The following is a 21,140-nucleotide window of genomic DNA, read 5'->3' on the forward strand; positions in this document are numbered from 1 at the left end:
TAAATTTTTATTTTATGATACAATAAAAGTGAGTTTCTCTTGGAACCAAATTCTCACCTGCAACATTGTTTGCATGGATAATTATTTCAAATAATGTCATTTATAATAAAGCCTAAAATTTCCAGGAAATATAACCCTAGTATTACTCAAATAAGTGGAGTATTCCCTTATCACAAAACTAATAATACTATGCTAATGAAATTTTGCTAACAAAGGCCAAGTTGCTCATTACATCCTATTAAGAAAGACATTTTTATATCTAATACTCTCTCTTTTTATTGAGGAACTAAAACTAAAACCCTTTTAAGCCATGGTAACTTTTTATTTTGGATGATGATATTTCTGATTTTTCAAGCAAGAGGAAATTCCATAGAAAATAAGGTTGGTAATGAAAGATCTCAAAAAGTTGAAAACAACTTTTCACTGTATCCTAATATGATCACATGAAAGACCTTGTATGGAAAGTGACAGGTGCCACCTTTATCTGAGGACAAGCATTTAAAGATCAGCACAGGGCATCAACCACAAGTTTGAGGATAACCAGGCCACCACCTCGGCTGCACCCAATAAAAATCACTAACCTGGTGCTTTTCCTTTCCCTACAAACAGAAAACACTGGGGATTATCAGAGTAGCACTCCTCTATTGAGTATCTAGAGAATGTGACTCTAATAATACTAGTGATGGTGACAGTAGTAGTAACAGTAATTGTAGTAGCAGAGGTAGCAAAACCACTTACCAAATAATAAATACTTTCTATGTGCCAAACATTGTGTTAGGGACCCTGGATTGGATTATAGGAATACAATAACTTCCAAGGGTCCCATTAATAAATAGCAAGATCTAGATTTGGATACTCATCAACCTCCAAAATATTCTTTGGACTACATAAATAATGGTCTAGAGAAAAGGTTACAATTTCACATATTTAAGAAAGTCACAGAAATAACAGTAAGTGAAACAGACTGCACTTAATTTGTAATGCATGTATTATATGAGTAATGGAAGCTCTGATAAATCAAAGGGGGTGGTTATTATTCAATTCAGCTCACATGTTATCCTTTGAAGATGTGAACCCAATGTGGCCAAACATTCCAGTTTTTCAAGAAAAACAAAAAATTCATAGTATTATGGAATTTGTCTAATGTCTGTAGTATTGGATTAATTTTTTAATGAATACATGATGCCTGTGAGTCAAACAAAACATGTCTGGAACAAGATTCTTCTGAATCAAAAGACTTTGTTCTTCTAACTGTGAGTCTATTCTTGAATAGCTTGGTAGAATTATAAGCCTAAAGGAGGAACCTTGCAAATCTACTTGTATGCACACCAATGGAATAAAAGTAAGAGGGAAAGGGGACTGGCAGGAAGCATCCGTGTTAAACCTGAAGTAAAAGCAAAATCACTGATTAGACCTCAGCAGGTGGCCAACATTATAGTCAACCAGCATCAGCATCGACAAACTTAGCTAAAAAACAGACAATATCAGTTCAGCACTAATGAGACTGCAGCACAGTGAACACTGGAACAGTAACTTTGGGAGTTGGAAGCCTTTTCATATCTATCATTAAAGGATATTGCCCATGAGAAGGGAAAAAGTTTCAAGAGTAGATCAGATCACATGAGGATTTGGCAGCTTTGAATATGGCCCTAGAAATTAGTAGTAGGAACTGACAGCTGGGTTGTTGCCTTTTGAGTTAAAACAATCAGGCTGAGAAGATCCTGGAGCAGCTGCCATTTGGAAACTTCATTAAGCAACCTAACATAGGCAGAAAGCCTGGGCTTTGAAAATACCAGCTGATGATAGCTAACTTAGAGGGTTAGGAACAAATGTGTGTAAAACTCCTTGAGTGGAGCTTGAACAGGTTAGCACTTGGCCAGAATTCAGTAAGTGGTGTAAGACAGGGCACACACGAAAAAGAAAGGAGACCATCCTGAGAAAGAAGAGAGAGAGAAAGTTATTTCTTCTGACTCATAGTTCAAGACCTGAAATGATAAAGTCCTAATTATAACCATTTAAAAAGTCTAAGCATTATTATAAGGGAAAGAAACAAATTAACTGATTAAAATATTAACAGAAGTTAATACAAATTGCCTGTTAACTACCCTCAACTACAAAATGTTGAGCACTTCCAGAAAAAAAAAACAAGAGAAGAGAAGAGATACATTTTAAGTGGGCACGATGGTCAAGAGGCAAGGTTTTCCCTCCAGGAGTAGAAGATCTTAACCATTCTAGTTACACTGTGAAGACCCTAGAATTTGGGCTCAGTAAAGGGATGGAGAGAGGTTGAAAAAAAATGAAAGAAAACTCATGGCCAATTTTTCATATGGATAATATTGTCCAAGGATAGTCCAACTAATGACTTTCAATAGCCATACTTAGTAGATCAAAGAGTATAGGAGTTACCCAGAAACATGTCATTGTTTTTAAGACTCTATGTCCAACAGACATACTGACATATAATGGAGATAGCCCTAGACTAAATATGAGGAGACCTGGTTCTAGCCCTAGTGACCACTCACTGGTCATGTGGCCTCAGGCAACGGGCTTTTTTTCTTAAAAACAGAGTATTCTCAGTATTTATTCTTAAAAACGGAGATAATTATACCTGCTAATCTTTCTCATTCAGTTATTCATGAGGATTTTGTTAAATAATCAATTCAATAATTCAGAAAACATAAAATCCTGTACCACCAGTACAAATTCTAAGTTATGTTCCTTTACAATCAATTTTCTTTGATGCTATCGCGCACACTTCCTACATTCAAGGATTGCTCACTGTCTAGAGAGAAAGCATCTTGAACGGACCGATTCACATTTTTCACTCCAACTATTCACTTCTGAATTCTTCCCGCTAGCAAACAAAGTGTTTTGACTAGTGCTTTTGCTTACTCCGACTTCAGAGAGAAAAAAAAATCCTTTAAGAGTCAACTCAGGTTTGTCTGCCTTTTCAGATAAACCCAGTCCGTAATGATCTCCTTTCATGTGAACTCCAACATCCTTTACTATTGATATCAACTTAGTAATTAATGGTATTCAGGGTTTTTACTATTGTTTTAATGCTGTTGTGCACTTTCATCTCGTATGGAACTAAAATCTTGCCCTGCTTATGTATGATCTCCCCAACTCTACCCACAAACGGAGGCTAGCAGGGACTATGGCTTTGGCATATTAGCATTTCCCTCATCACTGGGTGGTAAAAGACTCTGTTAAACAACTGAATCGATTTTCCTGCTGCTGCTGTGATCACTACACCGCTGTAAATCGGCCCCGCACCGCAAGGCTCCCAGCTTTACAGTCACAACCCACAGCAGCTCAGCTTGGCCTTCTGAGTGCAAAAAAAAAAAAAAAACGGTCACAGTAACATTGTGGCTTATTCCAGGACTCACTTGACTCTTCATGGCCCTACCTGTGTTATAGCCACAGTTCATAAGGTAGGGTTACCTGTGGTCACCGAGCTTGCTTGCACAACTAACGTCCTTACTTTCACCCTCCAGGGAGGAGCTCTCAAGGCGGAAAGTCTGCCCTGAGCAACAAATATTGCCATGAAATTCAACTTTTCTTGCCATCTCTCCCAATATCTGGTTGACACAGATGGTTGTCAAGAAGGAATCACTTATGGGGCGCCTGGGTGGCTCAGCGGGTTAAGCCTCTGCCTTCGGCTCAGGTCATGATCTCAGGGTCCTGGGATCGAGCCCCATATCGGGCTCTCTGCTCGGCAGGGAGCCTGCTTCCCCCTCTCTCTCTGCCTGCCTCTCTGTCTACTTGTGATCTCGCTCTGTCAAATAAATAAATAAAATCTTAAAAAAAGAAGGAATCACTTAGGGCTCCTGGGTGGCTCAGTTGTTGGGCGTCTGCCTTCTGCTCGGGTCATGATCCCAGGGTCCTGGGATCAAGCTCCGCATCCAGCTCCTTGCTCGGCGGGAGGCCTGCTTCTCCCTCTCCCACTCCCCCTGCTTGTGTTCCCTCTCTCGCTGTGCCTCTTCTCTGTCAAATAAATACATAAAATCTTAAAAAAAAAAAAAAAAAGAAGGAATCACTTATTGTCTTCTCTTTTCTGTTCCATGAGTAGGAAAAGTAGAGCAGAGACAAGTGGGAAGCCAAGATATTTAATGAGACTAGGCAGGTAAAGGCTACTAAAGTCCACAGGCTGTGGGCACTTACTTCCTAGCCCTGAGATTTCCAACACCATTACCTACCAGCCACATGGAGCCATTAAGCACTGGGAACTTTAGTGGCTAGTGCAACCAAAAACAACTTTTAATTTTAATTCATTTAAATGTATAAACTGAAGCAGAGTAAAATAGTTTTTCAGAAAGCATGACTTTATTATTTTGCCAGGACTACTTTTCACTCTGTTGAAAATTTAGCATTCAAATTGAGATGTGCAACACATATGGGATCTTAAAATGGTAAGGCGGGGGGCATAAAACGTAAGATAGCACTTAAATAAGTTCCTTATCAGTTACATGTTAACATAATACTTGGACATAGTGGAATACATAAAATATGTAAATAAAATTAATTTCATCTTTTTCTTTTTCATTTTTTCAATGTGGTTACTGGAAAATTTAAAATTTGTGCCTTGCATTACATTTCTATTGGACACAGCTGCTCTAGCCCATCACCTAGTATGTTATAAAGTGTTAACAGCTAAGAATGTTATGTACATTATTTCATTTCTTGTTCACCACAGATTCTTGAGGTATCATCCCTATTTTATAGATGAGGAAACTGAAGTATAGCAAGATTGAATGGCTTGTCCAATATCTGGTAAGTGATAGAGCTGAGAATTCATACTCAGATCGGACTCCCACCACAGCCCGCACTGAATTGATTGGGATACTTACCTTCCTTGAATTACAAAAATATTGATTAAATATGGTCATAAGTTGATTTTTTGAATACAATCTCAATCATCTAGCCAACTACAAGTATTGAAAAAACTCAGGGAGAAGATGAGCAAAATCCAGTCTCATTTGTTTCCAAAACAGAATCCAAACTGGGCCAGCCAAGTAGTGTAATAGCAAAATGGTGAGAAATGACTGTTAGGGTCACAGAGGAACCAACACTCAAATCAGGCTTAGGTTTAAATATTCCCTGGGGTACCTGGGTGGCTCAGTCAGTTAAAAATCTGCCTTTGGCTCAGGTCATGATCCCAGGGTCGTGGGATCAAGCCCTGTGTCAGGCTCCTTATTCCATGGGGAGCCTGCTTCTCCTTCTCCCTCTGCCTGCCGCTCCCCCTGCTTGTGTACTCTCTCTCTCTCTCTCCCTCTCTGGCAAACAAACAAACAAATAAATAAATATTTCCCAAAGTACTATGTCACGAACAAGTACCGAAACAATGACTACAAATTATTCATTTCTCACAGTCCCTTCATTTCTTTCCTGAAGGAATTCTTCCAAGCAATTCAAAGTCTCGGCCAATTGGCCTTTATCAAAATAATCGAGAGAGCACAGGGACACTTTTTGAAGGTGAAGAATTGCTCCACAGGAGGCTAATTATTTGAAACTTGAATTTACACTCACTGCACATTAATTTCTGCACCTTATCAGACTCTCAAATTGCCTTTAGAGAATAATCGTGACAGTGACATCCAACCAGATTCTCTGATGCTACTTTAGAGACCCATTAGCATCGTGAAGGGGAATATGATTCTGTCACCCATTTTGTGAATCTAAATATTTTCTACAACTATTAAAAGGTAAGCGTAAGACTCACAAATGAGATTGGCTGTATAATTCATCATGTTACTGGTGGTACTGATTCTCTAGGTTTATTTCCTGGGTCAATAACATGCTATATTAGTATGATAGTGTCTGACACTCTATACCTGGGCTCTATGAATTATTGGTCAGACTAATAAGCTCAAAGAAACCCCATCTGAACTTTTTTCCCCAACTACACACACACACACACACACACACACACACACACACACACACTCATTTTCTGTGTATCTTTGCATATATATGTGTTTTTGCTTGTATAGGTTGCACTTTGCGTTAGGACAAAAATACTTTTATGGAATGAATGAGATGCACTGTTTGAAATCAGGTTACATGTCACTGTATAGAGTGACAGCAGGTGAGACTAGAATCTTCTTGTCTGTGAGAGCTCTATCCAGATTGTAGGACAGAAGGAGCTGCTCTCTTTCGAGTAGATAGAAATCAATTCTCCTCTTGAAATCGGAAGTATACCTACCCAGATACCTGGTCTGTGTCCCTTTCCAAACCGGCCCTGCAGCTAATGAGCGGTCAGTTAAAGTGTAAGTCAAACATATAGTTAAGGTGTGTTCTCTCACAAGAGTTATTTGCATTTTTATAAGAAACTCTTAAAGTCTGAAAAGATTTATGCCACTCAGGAATAAATATGTTACAGTGTAAGTTTCACAGGCAGGTATTGTGGAGAAAATAAAAAAAAAAACAGTCCACTTCCTCCGGTGTTGTCATTTTGCCTGCAACCTACTCACTACACCAGTCTCGGTCTTACAAGTACTTCTTAGCCGGAAATTCACATCTAAGTTTAACCCTTCAACCAGCCTTCCCTCCCATTCTCCTTCTTCCGCTCCTTCAACAGATATTTATGGAGAATGCCAAATATTTATTACCTATACCAGGCCCATGTAAATATGGATCTTTTAGATATGGGTTTAGATGGGGTATATAAGCATAAGGAATAGTCAGTCAGTCGGCAAACGTTAAGCCCTTTAGAAATAATGGCAGAGATAGAAAACTGGATGCCCGAACAAGTCCTGTTGCAGCAGGGACATAACAGTAGAATCTTTCAGCTCTCTTTGAAGCCGCTGCTGCTTGTTTTGCTCCTATAGCTTTCTCCAGCTGCTGTCACATCTGTCTGAGATCACAGCAAGCTCGGCTGCTTTCATACCCTGGTATCTGCTATGTTAACTCCTGCTGGAACCTGGCACCTCCACTCTTCTATCAGCCCAGATCATCATCATCACCACCCAGGCTGACCTCAGTCCCAGCCAGCGGCTCTCATGTAGACTCCCTGTTAGAGGCACACCTCGGGCAGCAGACAGTCACAAACTACTCCCCACGGCTCTGGGAAGAGCTGACGAGCTGCTAAGCGCAGTCATGTTTTATCAAAGCCTTTGATCTCTGGTTTGATCTTTGCCAAGATCTGTGACACAAACAGATCTCTACTCACATAGCAACTGGTGCTTACTAACTCAGTTCCCCCTTTTTATTTTGAGCACCCTACTGCCTATATATTAATGTTGTCTAACAGGATCCAGGGGTTAAAGGAAGTAAGGTAAAAATAGGCACTCTGTAATAAAGAACATTTCTCCATTCACCGTATTGGCTCATTTCAGAGCCCCACGCTTGTGCAAGGCTTTTATTTGTACTTGCCTGGAGGGCATCAGAAGGTCATTTTCTGTCTGTTCTTTTTTGGCTAGAAATAGGTAAGATCTAAGAGGAGCCATGAGGTAAAATCTTTCTAACTAATTTTCTGCACATTAATTCTAATAGATAAATGTTTAACATGTTAAACATGTACATGAGTAACTGAATTACACTTCAGCAAGAAATGGCAAAAAAATAGTCCTGTTTTTCTTGTATTTTCAACAGCTCTTAAAAAAAAAAAAAAAAGGCGTGATTTGGGGCTCCTGGGTGGCTCAGTGGGTTAAAGCCTCTGCCTTCGGCTCAGGTCATGATCTCAGGGTCCTGGGATCAAGCCCCGCATCTGGCTCTCTGCTCAGCGGGGAGCCTGCTTCCTCCTCTCTCTCTCTGCCTGCCTCTCTGCCTACTTGTGATCTCTGTCTGTCAAATAAATAAATAAAATCTTTTAAAAAATAAATAAATGAGGCGTGATTAAAGGAAAATTTGAACTAATCGTGGACAAAAGAATTCTGAAAACCTAGGAAAAGTGAAAGAAGTCAGGCATATCGAATGGGATGACAAAAAGGAAATCATTTAGAGCTTGAACACCTGACCGGGCAAGGACTGTGAACTCGATTCTGTAGGGAACAGGAAGCCCCTGTGGGATTTAAGAGTAAGAATGAAAATGCCAGAACCTCAGAAAGAATCATTGGAACAGCGGCAGCCGTCAGAAACAGTACAGATGCACCGCTTACAAGTGAAGTGTTTCTGGGAAGAAAGTCATTCAGGTAAAGACTAGGGCAGCAGTGGAGGGAGAGAGAAAAAAGCTACAAATAAAAAGTGAAGCGGCGAGATTTGGCAATCGATGCAACAAGTAAAGGGCAAAGATATATAAAGCTATCGCTGAGCTTTGGGGTTTGGATGTCAGAAAGACGAAAACTCGAAGCTGCTGCCGCCTGTGAAATACTATTCAAGAGATAATTACAGTGGGAAGGACGAGAACAAGGGAAAAAAAAAATAACATCTTATCCGGGTTCCTTCCAGACATCACCAGATTGACCATCACCAGGACTTAATAGGCACATCAAAAACAGACCAGAGAGCATTCTGAATTCAAGAAATGCAGTTTCAAATACATGAGAAAAAATGCGACCAAACCATGATCAGAACAAAAACAAGCACATTGCACTATGAGCCCGGGCAGGAGATCATAAGTTAAAGATTTAGCCACCGATTGACTCAGCGTATCTGTTTTTTTTATTTTGCAGTAAAATATGAGCCATAAAGAAGAATTAGGAAGAGGAGGAACATGGCGTTAAAGACAGGTCTGGTCTAAAAATTAGGCAACTTGGGATTTAATGTCTACCTGTGGATCCCCTCGACAATACCTCACCTGGTTTTCTTTCTGCTTCTGCATCAGTTACCACTCAGTCTTTATTCCTGGCTCTTCTCTCTGCCCCAAATCTGAATTTTGGAGGGGCCCAGAACCTAGCTTGCAGTTCTCTTTTCTATCTGCTCTCCTTCCCTAAGAGACTCTACCTTGTTCCAGGGCTTCCAATACCCTCAGTATATAGACGATTCCCAAATTTCTCACTATAGTCCTGACCTCCTCGTTCAGCTCCAGACATATAATCTAACGGCACAACAGCCCACTGAAAATCCCTATGGAGATATCTCACAGGCATCATTTTCAATTTCTTTCCCAATCCTTCTGTTCTTTCCCCAGTGTACCCATCTCAGCATCCCAGCGTCCCCAGCAGCCTAGATAATCAAGCAAAAAACAGAGACAACCTCATCCCTCTCTTTGCCTCACCTTTATATTCAAAATAAATCACAACCACGCTCTTCTCTCAAACCCACATCTTCCACTCTTAGCATCACCATTCACTTGACCATAGAGTTGAGTGTCAACACAGGGGTGAGAGGCACCAGCCCCCACCCCCACAGCTGAAAATCCATGTATAACTTTCAACTCCACCCCAAAATGTAACTACTAATAGCCTACTACTGACTGGAAGCCTTACTGAGAACATAAACAGTTGACCGACACATATTTAGTTTGTTATTGTACTCTTACAGTAAACTAAGCCAGAATAAAGAAAATGTTAAGAAAATCATAAGAAAAAATACATTTGCAGTATTGTAGTGTATTTATTAAAAAAAAAAAATCTGTCCATAAATAGATTCACGGGGTTCAAACCCATGTTGTTCACAGGTCAATTGTGATAACCTACTAGGTGATCCTCCCTCTGCCAGGATGGTATTTCAGAAATATATGTCAGATCTTACTCTCACACCATGTGTATGCGTACATAGACTTGCTCTGTATAACATGCAATAAATATAAGTATAAATATAAATATATTCCCACAGTAAAAAACAAACCAGTCACCAAAACCTGAAAGCCTCAGGGATCTGGCCCTTCCCACCACTCCTACTTCACCTGGTTACCCACTACCCTCCAGAGACACAGGCTTTATCTCTGTCCTGCTTGGTGAACTTCAGTCTTTACACTTGCTGTTCCTCTGCTTAAACAGTGTTCTCTCTTATGTCTCTTTGTAAGCCTGGCTTCTCCTTTTCATTCAGATCTCAATTTGTCACCTCTTCAAGTAGAATTCCTTGAACACCAACTCTCAAGGGGCCAGTCCCCAACCACAGTCACGCTGTCAGATTCTACTGTTTCCTCATCTTCTTGGCTCTCATGACTCTGAAATCTTGTTCTCTTTTTTTCCCCTCTCTCAGCTCTTAAATGTGCACCCGTGAGAAGACGGTTCTTTTTGTGCTTCGTGTGTTCACCACACCACTCCCAGCTCCTAAAAAAGTGCTGAGAACATAGTAGATACCCTATAAATACTTGTTACTTAATCAGTCTGGGCCTGTTTCTTCATTTGTAATATAAAAGGGCTTTAATGGATGACCTTCAAATTTCTTTCCAGCGCCATCATTTATTTTAAATTAAAAGGAGTATGTAATAGGAAAAGGTTAGTAGACGGACTCCCAGATTAATACAATGTAGATATTTAATAGGTGTTTGCTAAACAAATAAAATTATTCCCAAGCTGTTCCTTTATATGTATGCAAAGATAAAATTGCCAGAGACTCTGACATACTGCTTCTCTGTGTGCAAAGGGACAGTTTGATTTGCTTCCCATTAATCTAACCTCTTCTAATTCTCCTGAGTAAATGCCACCGTGGGCAAAATCTCACAAACACCAGACGATGAATGCTGACCCCCAGCTGGTATGCAACAGCGCTGCTATGTTCCTATTCTGATTGGTCCTTAACCATCCCAGATGCCTACTGAATATATTGACTCTTCTCCAATCCAAGGCTTTATGTAAGCATGTAAATGCCCAGCACTTTCAAATAAGGGTCTTGGTTAAGGACTTCCAGTTAATATTTTAGACAACAATGAACACTAAGCCGATTTGCTATTCTAAACCAAGGACCAGAAAGAGTGCATGCAGAATGTTGGTCGTATTTGTTTATAGCATACTCAACAGTAGAATCAACAAAGAGCCTTCTCAAAAGTTTTTGTGTGATTCCTCATAGATTGTTTTGAAGTTTGTGTGTTTTATTCTTCTTTTTGTTTTGTTTTGCATTTTTCTGAATTGAATTTTGATGAGTCTTTTTTTTCTCCTAGAAATACTCTTCCCAGTTATTACACATTCAGTGGTGTAACGTGTATTTGTCAGAGCCGCAGTTGAGAAGCACTTGAGAAAGTGATTTAAAGATGTTATTGCTGCCATTTGTTTATGGGTTTCCTGAGGAAAGCCTGTGTGTCATATGGATTTCTGCCATATCAAGAATTACTTTGTCTTTAAAAAGTTCAGATGCTGTAGCTGCATAATGGACCATTTTTTGTGATCTGTTCTCAGTCTCCTTGAAAGATATTGGAAATAAATAAAATCTAATTAGAACCAAAAAACAGAGCAATACTTAGGCTCAGCTTTTTCAGTACAGCGATGAATCAGCTTTATAATTATTTTAAAGTGTCAGAACAATTTGTCTTCATTTTATTACAATAACTTCACAATTAGTGCTCATTGGCCACTCTTCACCTCTTTAAAATTTCATCATAAGTAAAAATGCTGTTTCATAATGAAATTTCTACTTAAATATCTGGATTTATTAAAGTTAAATAGAAAATGGATATTTAAAATAATAGAAGCTGTTCAATTTTTTTTAAGGAAGCTTAACATTTTTAAGTTTTCAATATTCTCTTTCTTTTCAACCCTGAAAAATACTGAAAATATTTTCAAAATCACTTATAGTTCATAGTTTTGGTTTTTTTTTTTTAATGTTATTTCCTGGTGAACACAAATGACACAATAAAGAGTAAACCATAATACAACAACAGGTTGTGAGTTTTTTGGGAAAAGAACTTGTGGTCTGTATTCCCCAGAGTACAGGGTAACTTGCATAGGACAGGCACTCAATTTAATGAAAGTATGAATTTCACAATACTCTTTATTTTTGCTTGGGCAAGCAAAAATCAATGAGACTGTTTTGATTAGCTTTTTCCAGCCATGACCATTCAAAAGACATTGGCCAGACAAATCTACTACCCTTATGGGTATTCATATTCATGTCTCTGGAAATGTTTCTGTTTATAGGCAGCAACAACTTCAGAAACATCAGAAACAAATCATGGTGAGGCCAAAAACTCAGAGGCAGATGAGATTCATTGATTCACAGTTTGATCTAAAAAAAAAAAACTTTCCTTAGTTTAGAAAAGTAACCTATCAGGGGCGCCTGGGTAGCTCAGACAGTTAAGCAACCACCTTCGCACAGGTCATGATGTCCAGGTCCTGGGATCAAGCCCTGTATCCAGCTTCAGCAGGAAGTCTGCTTCTCTCTCTCTCTCTTTCTCTCTCTCTTTCTCTCAAATAAATAAAAACCTAAAAAAAAAATTAAAAAGTAACCTATCAGGAACCCCTGAATTGGCCAGTTTCTCCAGGATCTTCTGTAGTTTAAGTTAGCATCAAAAACTAGACTTCTCAGATCTCTTCAGACAAATATTGACGCCCTGCCCAATAATAGACCCAACAGCTCCTCTATCATGAAACATCAACAAAAGCTATTCAAAGTGCTCATTTTCAGCTTCGAATTAAAAAAAAAAAAAAAAAAAAACACATATCTCTGATGAGAATGAAGTGGTGTTTGTTTTGGTTTGGTTTTTTACTAGTTTTGTTATTGCCTCCTCATATAAAGTCTGTTTTGAGCAAATGAAGAAGTACTCTGTCATCCTTGAACCATTTTTACTAAGCTCACCGATCAAGCAGGCATCTCTAAAGCACATAAAAAGAAATCTTTGGTCTCATATTTTTTTTTGGTCTCATATTTTAATGTTATTAAGGTGATAACAATAGGAGATATTAATTGTCCCCAACAAGAAGCGCTCTGGAATACTCTTTGTTCAATTTCAAGCACCTCATTACTAGATATTTGCAGACTTCTATAAATAGCAGTCAGAAGGGCTGAAGGCTAACGTGATTTATGCACATGAAAAGGTCAAAAGAACATCAGGGAAGGCATACAATTAATCCTCATTAATCTGGCCACAGATTATTCAAAATCAGGGCCTTGTGGAAGTCAGGTAAAACCTGGATTTTTACATAGTCGAGGCATGAATGGTTTTACATTAAATGATGATCAAGGGTTACTGAGTATGCTTAAGATGGATAATTTTTAAAAGGCGAGAAAGTCTATTCTGGATAATTTGGGGACAGAATAATAAATTAGTTGTGTCTTGGAACATTTATTCCTCAATTTTGCACACACAAAAACAAAACAAACAAACAAACAAATAAACCCAAGAACCTATATTGTAATCACTTTACTCAGGGATGATCTGATGTCTGAAAAACTGATTAATGCTAAGCACATTTAAAATTGGCCAATGCAAAAAACATAACACTAAGGTTTATGCTTACAACAAGAAGATTTTCAAAATAATTGAAATAGATCATACACACATACATAACAGGTTAATATCCAAAATACATAAAGAATTCACACAACTCAATAGCAAAACAAACAAACCAACCACAAATAATCTAATTTTAAAAAGGGCAAAGGACCTGAATAGACATTTCTCCAAAGACATGCAAATAGTCAATAGGACTATGAAAAGGTGCTCAAAGTCACTAATCATGAGAGAAATGCAAATCACAACCACAGTGAGATATCATCTCTCATCTGTTAGGATAACTTTAAAAAACAAAGGTTAGCAAATGTTACAAGGATATGGAGAAAAGGAAACTTTGTATACTATTGGTGGGAATGTAAATCAATGGAGCTACTATAAAAAACAGTATGGAAGTTCCTTAAAAACTTAAAAATAGAATTCCCAATCTGGTCCAGCAATTCTACTTCTGAGTATATATCCTGAATTGAAATCAGAATCTCAAATAAATATCTGCACTTCCATGTTCATTGAAGCATTATCCACAATAGTGAAGATGTAGAAACAACCTAATGGTCCGTGAACAGACACAAGAAGAAAGAAAGTGCTATACACATAAAATGAAACACCATTCAGTCTTAAAAAAAGAAGGAAATCCTGCCACTGGCAACAACAGGCATGGACATTGTGCAACAGCAAAGTAAGCCAGACACAGAAGACAAATACTGCATGAATTTACTTACACGTAGAATCTCAAATAGTCAAACACATAGAAGCAGAAAGTAGAACGGTGGTTGCCAGTGTCTGGGAGGAGGGGGAAGTAGGGAGATGTTGATCCAAGTATATAAATTTCCAGGTATGCAAAATAAATAAGTTTTGGAGTTCTACTGGACAACATAGAGCATATTATTAATAATATTGTATTACAGAATTTAAAATTTGCTAAGAGGGTAGATAGATCTTATGTTCAGTCCTCTTACCACCAAAGAAAACAAAAAAACCAAGGGGTATGGGAGGAAACATTGGACGTGACAGATAAGTTTATGACCTTGATAGTGATGAGGGTTTCATAGGTGTAGACTTATCTCCAAACATATCAAGTTGTGTACACTCAATATCTACAACCTTTTGTATGTCAATCATATTTCAATACAGTGCTTACAAATAAAATAAATAAAATAAGAAGAAGAAATTGGAGTCATAATCAGATGCCTGCTTGGTGAAAATATGGTTAGAATAAAGGCAAGGCTGTGTTTCCTTAAAGTAGGATAATTTGACCCAAATTGTAGAGAAAGGTTACAATTAGTTCCATCCATTAGGCATTGATTCTTGTTAACATTAGTAAGGGCATTTTCTTGCCTTGGCCCTAGATATTAAGATGCATAGTTTACTTGCAGATCATATCATCACATATTCAAATCACACACCCAGCAACGGTATGTTTTAGGCAATAAAGTTCTCCATCTTTAAGCATGATCAATGATTTCAGTGGCATAATATATTGTTTTCTACCATGTAGCTATAAACAGGTTTAAATAAGACTTTAAAATAGTGATTACTTAAGTTTTAAGAAGGAAGAATAAAAACGGATGTATTTTGGTTTTCATGATGCAATATCTTTGTAGCTTGGTACTGAGTAATTAAATAATTTATTCTTTCGATTCTACTACATGCTAAGCACTGTGCTAGGCACTGGGGATTTTATGGTAAACATGCAGAGGTAGACTTTGCCTTCATAGAGCATTCTGCACTTAATAGTGGGGTAACATAGACTGCTTTTTTAAAAACAGTCTCTCTCTGAGTTTCTTCCAATTAGTGAATTTCTCTGAAAATCTGGTATAGCTCATGTGGTTAGTTACACATGCAAGTCTCATAAAGTCAGTGAGAACTCCCAAGAAAATGGAAATTATATAATGTGATTCAGTATGTGGGTACTTAAAGAACATGTAAATTAATTGTCTACTTGATTATTTTCCTGCTATATGGGAGAATAATTGCCCACTGATTGCATATTGCCAATAGCGGAAAGTTATTTGAAATGGATATTTGTTGTTTTCACCATGCCTTTGAGCCCAAATATTGATGAGACTACTGCTTTGAAATTATAATAAAAGTCAATAGGAAAATAAAAATTTATATTTAATTTCTACTTCACAAATCTCTCAAATACATACCTAATACAAACACACATTGCAAACGTAGTCTTAATGATTAAAAAAAGAAAAAAGAAAGAAAGGGTAGCAAAAAATTAATTTAAAAAGCAAAAAACAAAATAATGGAAGAATCAAGAAAAGGCTAACTTGGTTATAAGTCACCAGGACAAGAAGACCTGATCTCAATTCACTTTCACCAACATTTACTGGGTTCCCCTAGGTGCACGGCAGTGCTCGTTTGGAAGAAAATACCAAGATAAGTGAGAAATAGCTGTGCTCCCCAGGGTTGCACAATTTTGTGGGGATTTATTTTCTTCTCGTTCTAATTTCTCTAACTTGGGATGCATAAAGGGTATGATTCTAAATGAATATCCGGCCCTCCCCGCATATTACTGGATTGTTTGAGAGTTAATGAGAGGTTTAAGAGGAGAAATTAAAACACTCACAAGAGTCCTCCTTTGGTCAGACCCCCTTGCACAGTGATTGAGCTTTTCTGTTGCATTTTCATGGCAATATCTCTCTGGGTTGTTTGTGAGTTTGTCTCATCAGTAAGAAGAATCTCATTGTGCCACCCACCAAGCACGCACTTGCTAATCACTGTTAATTGCCTACAATTGAGATCAGCAGACTGTTCACTGAGTACAGTGATGGGCACTTAACTTATTGGCACAGAGGTTTCCTGTGTGCCCATTTCCACTAATGGATCGTTTGTCCTCAAAATTGGAAGTCCCAGCATCAATCACATAAACCAGACTCAGTAGGCAGAAGTGCTTACCTTCCTCTTCACCTCCAGGAGGAGGGCAATACAGAGAGGTGCTTACCTCTGGCCAGAAGGTACACAGCTTTTGTGGAGAGCCAAATCCGTTTGCTCCACTGGTAGAGCTCAAAAGAAGGAACTCCTAGAGAGGCAAAATATTCTGAAACAGAGATGATGATGATGATAAGAGGCAGAATCTTTCACTGTCATCTCTGTTTTCAGACTCCCTGTCAACGTGCCACAGCACTACACAAAAAGTTAAAGAATGCCTCCAGAGATTGTAGAAGTGGTGGTCTTCTTCCTAACTTCCTCAAAAGCTGCTTCCTTTTAAGGGGCTACTATCACTGTACATAGGGAGACAAAGGCATAGTGATCAGAGATTAACCTCTGACAGCATATGGATCTGATGCGCAAGGAATTAGGAAACAATGCTTTCCATCACCAATCATTGTGCCTATACGTCTTCCTCCGGAAGTCAGAAGGGATACAATTAAACCTATGTTTGATGTGATTTACATTTCCTTATAGTTGTAGCATATATGTCTTAATACTGAGGACTAATGTTCCTTAAAGAGGGGCATCTCCCTGGAGTTTATTAGATCTCCAGCATACAGTAAACAGTATAACCTTATCCCCTACATTCCTTCACCTCCCATGATCACTATTTATTGTTAAAGCTTCTCATTTTAGGATATTAAAGAAAAAATTGCTCTGACATTTGTTAAAATGGAAAGGAAGATTTTCTTCAACACTATTGTGATAGATCTCAAGATTCTTAGAGTTGAGGAGACACATCAGGCTTAATTCTGAATACACCAAAACAGCTGGAGATTCACAGCCAATGGGGGTGTCAGTGGATAGAAAATTACTAAGAGGAGACATGGAGAGTGGGTAGATTCTTACTAAACTGACCTAATGGGATAATTGATGAAGGCAGGCCAGGGTAACCAGGAATCAAGGGAGGGCAGGTTCTCACTAAACTGACTTAATGGGATTCATCCTAAAAGTGGACTCAGCAGACTGAAGGGAGAGCCCAAGGATGGAGCCCAGTCGAAAGCAGGAAGGAAGGAAGGAGGGAGGGTTGGAAGGAAGGAAGGAATTCTCACAGGAACCTGCCAAATGTTTGGTCAAGGAGAAAACCTTTGTCAAGTGGAGGTAGTGACCCTAATAATAGGCTACCCTCTGTTTAGAGGTTACAAGGGTTAAAAACAGATTTCTTAAAATAAGTATTTTATTGGAGTTTCCCAAATCAATAAGCCAGCTAGGAAAAAAAGAAGCCCCACTCAAACTGATTTGAGTTTTGGTTTACAAAAGATAATTTAGATTTATAGGTTATATATTTTTAATAATGCTTCTCCCTTCCATCCCCAATTCACCTCCTTTGACCTCCACCGGTATTTCTCTCTCCTTTCAAGTCTTCCAACTATCCCCTGTTCCTCCTTGTCACTTCCTTGATTTTCACCATCTTTATTTCACCTCCTAAACTCCTCCATCTGTGCCTACCTTACCTCAAGCATTTAGGTTTGATTTTATATCAACTTACAAAAATTCCTGGATTCACTCTAGTTATTATATTATGAGCCTGATTATCATTGTCCCTTCTGAATTTTATTCCTTTGTCCTTATGTGAGCGAATAAGGAAATTTTCTAAACCTTCCATCTATATATTTTCATCAAGATAAAGCCCACCAATATCATCATTAGGATGTGATTCTTCCATATCCTTGATTGAAAACAGCTGTGAGCTTTGAAACCATGGTACTCTCGCATGGTCGTGGAGGCTATGGAAAAGAAAAAGAACTCCTTTATAAAGTGAGGATGTAGGGTCTAGGACCTACGAAATGCTTGTAGAGAGCAGGCCTTATGAGGGTTTTTGCATTGTTCTCTCAGGCCTCAGATTTATAAAATACCAATTTGTGTCATGTAATTTTTGATAATCAATTAATGCCTTTTTTTAATGTTTTCATTTCTTTCATCTCCACAGCCACAATATCCCATCTGATTCTTTTCCACACTCTAAGCACCTGAACTTGAGTAATAAACGTACCAAAATGGTATTGTAGTATACATCTTTTGTAATATGAACCATTGACGTTCTCTCCCTGGGAATTATCCACTCATACCCTTTGTGAACTTTTATCTTCGGTTACCTGACAGTTTCTTCTTGATTTGCAGGTTCTTTATACTGTAAGCTATTAATCCTTTTTCATTCACATACTTTAAAAATATATTCTCCAGTTGTTTCTTCATGTTTATATTCAATACCTATTGTTAAACAGAAGAAATCTTTAATGTTACTGTAATCAAATCTATTACTCTTCCTCTATTTGTGATTAATCCATTTGTTTCTTATTTTAAAAAAAATCTCTCCCACCAAAAAATAAATAAAGAATAATAATTTAAAATTTAAAAATCTCTCCCAGACTCAAGGTCATAATGATATTCTGAACTTTGTTCTATTAGTTGTATAACATTTCCTCTTATGTATAGGTTTTTAATCAACTTTGACATTAATTTTTTATAGATGCAAGGACAAAGTCTATTTCCTAATAGCATTTGTTAAATAATCATTTTTCTATTTAGTTATGAATCCACCTCTACTGTATATGTAAATATACATATATAAATATTTGATATATATGTGTACACACACACAAACGCACACATACAAAATCTACCTATCTGGTAAAATAATATCTTATTATTTGGTCAGGTAAGTCCCCTCTCTTTACTTTTGTGGGTATGAAGGGTATTGCCTATTGACTGATATTTAGTTCTCCATAAATTTTAGTATTACTTTGTTCAATTCTCAAAAATATCACATTGGAATTTCTAATAGAGTTTCAATATGCTTATAGATGAGTTAGGGAAGAATTAACGTCTTTACAATGTCAAGCTTTCTCATTCACATTTCTCATTCTATTCTCTTCAAGTAGCAGAAATAGGAGTCAATACCCCATGTGCACCCCAAAAAATCTTGGATAATGACAAAATAGTCTAGTTGGCTTTTATGTAAATATTAGATACTTGAACAAAGACTTGTTTGGAGGAAATTAGGATTTATTTCAGTTAGTTTTTCATTTATAAGGCAAAAAGTACTGACTAGTTCAGTCCTAGTCAAAGTAGTTTGTCGTGACCTGTTTCCAATACACTTGGAGACAAGGAAGCTGCACCATAAAGTTCTTACTTCATCAATCAATATAACTATTGGAGATGATTTCTGGATTCCCTTTTAACTCTAAATGTGACAATTTCATAGTCTGTAAAGTTTTCTAATTTTGTAAAAGTTCTAAATGTCAGAAGTTTTACTATAATTTACAGTCTTCCTTATCGCATAAAAGTTATTTCTATTATTTTTTTCAAATTTCTTAAAAGTGCTTTGATTCTTTATGGGTTATTTTAACAATTTTGTTTCCTCTAAGCACATTATTTCTGTGCCTCAATGGTACAGAGAAGTCAATTGAAAAGAACAGTAGTATTAGTTGATTACTTGTAGAACCCAGAAAGTCAGCACAGTTTTATTTTACTTAAGCACATTTTTCTAGTAAGTGTTTTATGGGGACATACTTTATAGGGAAAAGAAGTTAGTCTTTAAGATACCTTCTTCGTCTATAGGCTTCTGAATTTTTTCCTTCCTCTTAGACAATCTGAGTAGTTGATATTTTTCTTCTTAATCTAAACCTCTTTGTTTAGATGCCTATGTCATTATTGTCTTCCACTGGGGAGAACTGGAGTCAACATGTGATAGCACAATGTTTACCACCAAAGTGATGGGGGGAAGGGATAAAACAGTTAACCATGTGTGTCTCAGAATTATGGCAAGAGAAAACAAAGTGTGGCATACTTGTTTAATACTCCTTTGTACTCCAACCAACTCTCCAGCCAACTCTGATTGCCCTGCAAATTTACCTGTGGAACTTCTTCAAACTATAGAAATAATTTTGTAGAAATATATAGAATAATTCTGATTATACAATAGGGCTGGAGTAGAACACAGATGTGTATAATACCCCTTTAAAACTCCACAGGTGATAGCAACATGAAACTGTAATCGTGGTTTGTGAAGAGAACTTATGTGCCTAATTATATAACTAATTCTTAAACTACTAACACCCTATCAAGGTGTCCAACATATTACTGAATTCCCTCAGTGACAGTGAACATACTTTCTAAAGCAACCTTACCCAACTTTAGAGAGCAAGAAATTCCTCCAAAAAATAATGACTTTGAGAAACTGGTTCCATGTCTTTTTAATGAAGATATTTAAAACAAATCTGATTCACTTCACCCAAGATGGCCTTTCAAATGTTTCAAGTAGATTCACTTCTGAAACACCCTTTTCCAGGCTCAACACCATCTTCTCAACCTTTTCCTATATGGTAACATTCCCAATTCATTTCACCAGCTCTGTTCTCGCTATCTGAACACATTATGGTTTGTTTGTATCTGCTCTTTTTAAAAATTAACATGTAATGTATTATTCGTTTCAGCAGTACAGGCCTGTGATTCATCAGTCTTACACAATACCCAGATCTCAAGGCACCCTTAGAACAGATGAAATCCTTCATAAGAAAGCTCAGAACCTGGGAGATCAAAACTAGTTTTCTCTCAATCTAGATGTTATGCTGCAATGAATGTATTTTAGTATTTATTTGTGCTGCTCTTTGTGGCATCCATATCACACAAACAGCGCATGTTTAACCTAAGTAACCTAAAATTCCTAAATGGACAAACCGCTTTCCATATATTCATACTTGCTGCCAACTTTTGGCCCTAAGAAAAGGATGTTCTATTTATTACTAAAAATAGCTCTCATATTAGGGTAGATCTACTGTTACTACACCACCACTTTGGACTTGGTTTCTGTCATCATTTGTAGTCACTGTTCCTTTCTGCTTCTGTGCCGGCTCTGTATTCACTCACATCACTCATCAAAGTGCTCAAGAGGAGCAAAACTCAGATGGAGCTCAGGGCACTG

At 37.6% G+C, this 21,140-nt stretch overlaps 1 pseudogene across 1 annotated transcript in view; it reads right to left on the minus strand.

Moving 5' to 3' along the window:
• Nucleotides 1–3,209: 3,209 nt before the first annotated feature.
• Nucleotides 3,210–21,140, minus strand: part of LOC308338371 (large ribosomal subunit protein uL22-like) — an 80,766-nt pseudogene continuing 62,835 nt past the window's right edge. The window contains exons 2-4 of the transcript in view: nt 8,884–9,006; nt 3,445–3,581; nt 3,210–3,328 (exon numbers count right to left, since the gene is read on the minus strand). The product of the transcript in view is annotated as a large ribosomal subunit protein uL22-like (transcript). The remainder of the gene's footprint in view (nt 3,329–3,444; nt 3,582–8,883; nt 9,007–21,140) is intronic.

The sequence above is a fragment of the Martes martes genome (assembly GCF_963455335.1).
Source record: "Martes martes genome assembly, chromosome: 2".
Taxonomy (NCBI): Eukaryota; Metazoa; Chordata; class Mammalia; order Carnivora; family Mustelidae; genus Martes; species Martes martes.